This window comes from Petromyzon marinus, unplaced genomic scaffold (assembly GCF_048934315.1).
Source record: "Petromyzon marinus isolate PM22_M1 ecotype Great Lakes invasive population unplaced genomic scaffold, UKy_Petmar_22M1.pri1.0 PM_G_Scaffold_6, whole genome shotgun sequence".
Taxonomy (NCBI): Eukaryota; Metazoa; Chordata; class Hyperoartia; order Petromyzontiformes; family Petromyzontidae; genus Petromyzon; species Petromyzon marinus.
The window spans coordinates 622,501-625,000 of NW_027423013.1; positions in this window are offsets into that span (position 1 = coordinate 622,501).

Sequence of the window (2,500 nt, forward strand, 5' to 3'; positions counted from 1 at the left end):
AAATCCCTCGGAATGGGAAAACGGGTCATTTTCGTGTTGCCACATTGCATGCGAACGGCATGAAACTTCCAGAGGCATTTGCAGCAGGAATGCATGTGCAGTCAAAAAAGTGAATATTTTTCACGGATAGACCCCGTGAAACGCTAGAAATTGGCGGCGATGTCTCTCTTGTGGCTCACGGGGCTGTTAGGGTGGCACAGAAATCCCTCGGAATGGGAAAACGGGTCATTTTCGTGTCGCCACATTGCATGCGAACCGCATGAAACTTCCAGAGGCATTTGCAGCAGAAATGCATGTGCAGTCAAAAAATTGAATATTTTTCACGGATAGACCCCGTGAAACGCTAGAAATTGGTGGGGATGTGTCTCTTGTGGCTCACGGGGCTGTTAGGGTGGCACAGAAATCCCTCGGAATGGGAAAAAACGGGTCATTTTCGTGTCGCCACATTGCATGCGAACCGCATGAAACTTCCAGAGGCATTTGCAGCAGGAATGCATGTGCACTCAAAAAATGTGATATTTTTCACGGAGAGACCCCGTGAAACGCTAGAAGTGGGCGGGGATGTCTCTCTTGTGGCTCACGGGGCTGTTAGGGTGGCACAGAAATCCCTCGGAATGGGAAAACGGGTCATTTTCGTGTCGCCACATTGCATACGAACCGCATGAAACTTCCAGAGGCATTTGCAGCAGGAATGCATGTGCACTCAAAAAAGTGAATATTTCTCACGGATAGACCCCGTGATACGCTAGAAATTGGCGGGGATGTCTCTCTTGTGGCTCACGGGGCTGTTAGGGTGGCACAGAAATCCCTCGGAATGGGAAAACGGGTCATTTTCGTGTCGCCACATTGCATGCGAACCGCATGCAACTTCCAGAGGCATTTGCAGCAGAAATGCATGTGCAGTCAAAAAAAAATTGATATTTTTCACGGATAGACCCCGTGAAACGCTAGAAATTGGCGGGGATGTGTCTCTTGTGGCTCACGGGGCTGTTCGGGTCGCACAGAAATCCCTGGGAATGGGAAAACGGGTCATTTTCGTGTTGCCACATTGCGTACGAACCGCATGAAACTTCCAGAGGCATTTGCAGCAGGAATGCATGTGCACTCAAAAACTTCTATATGTTTCACGGATAGACCCCGTGAAACGCTAGAAATTGGCGGGGATGTGTCTCTTGTGGCTCACGGGGCTGTTAGGGTGGCACAGAACTCCCTCGGAATGGGAAAAGGGGTCATTTTCGTGTTGCCACATTGCATAGGAACGCCATGAAACTTCCAGAGGCATTTGCAGCAGAAAGGCACGTGCACTCAAAAATTTTAATATTTTTCACGCATAGACCCCGTCAAACGCTAGAAGTTGGCGGGGATGTCTCTCTTGTGGCTCACGGGGCAGTTAGGGTCGCACAGAAATGCCTCGGAATGGGAAAACGGGTCATTTTTGTGTGGCCACATTGCATAGGAACGGCATGAAACTTCCAGAGGCATTTGCAGCAGGAATGCATGTGCACTCAAAAACGTCTATATTTTTCACGGATAGACCCCGTGAAACGCTATAAATTGGCGGGGATGTCTCTCTTGTGGCTCACGGGCGCTGTTAGTTAGGGTCGCACAGAAATCCCTCGGAATGGGAAAAGGGGTCATTTTCGTGTTGCCACATTGCGTACGAACGGCATGAAACTTCCAGAGGCATCTGCAGCAGAAATGCATGTGCACTCAAAAACGTCTATATTTTTCACGGATAGACCCCGTGAAACGCTAGAAATTGGCGGGGATGTGTCTCTTGTGGCTCACGGGGCTGTTAGGGTCGCACAGAAATCCCTCGGAATGGGAAAACGGGTCATTTTCGTGTTGCCACAATTGGCATACGAACGGCATGAAACTTCCAGAGGCATTTGCAGCAGAAATGCATGTGCACTCAAAAACGTGAATATTTTTTCACGGATAGACCCCGTCAAACGCTCGAATTTGGCGGGGATGTTTCTCTTGTGGGTCACGGGGCTGTTCGGCTCGCACAGAACTCCCTTGGTCCACCTGATTCGTGCATACAGGCAGCAACTAAAACTCTGTAAACCTGCTGTGAGGACATCTAAACAGTGGACCAGTGAGGCTGTGGAAGATTTGCGGGCGTGCTTAGACTGTACTGACTGGGATATGTTCACGACTGCTACCAATAGTCTGGATGAACTCACAGAGGCTGTGTACATCAGCTTCTGTGAGGACTGCTGTATCCCAACACGTACCAGGGTGAACTTTAACAACAACAAGCCCTGGTTCTCAGCAAAGCTCAAAAGGTTGAGGTTGGAGAAGGAGGAAGCGTTTAGGAGTGGGGATAGAGACAGATTCAAGGAGTCGAAGAACAGGTTTAGCAAAGCGGTGAGAGAGGCTAAACGACTGTACTCAGAGACACTAAAACACCAGTTCTCTACTAACGACGCTGCTTCTGTCTGCCAAAGGGCTCAGGCACATCACCAACTACAAACCCAGAGCGCCCCACACCACTAAC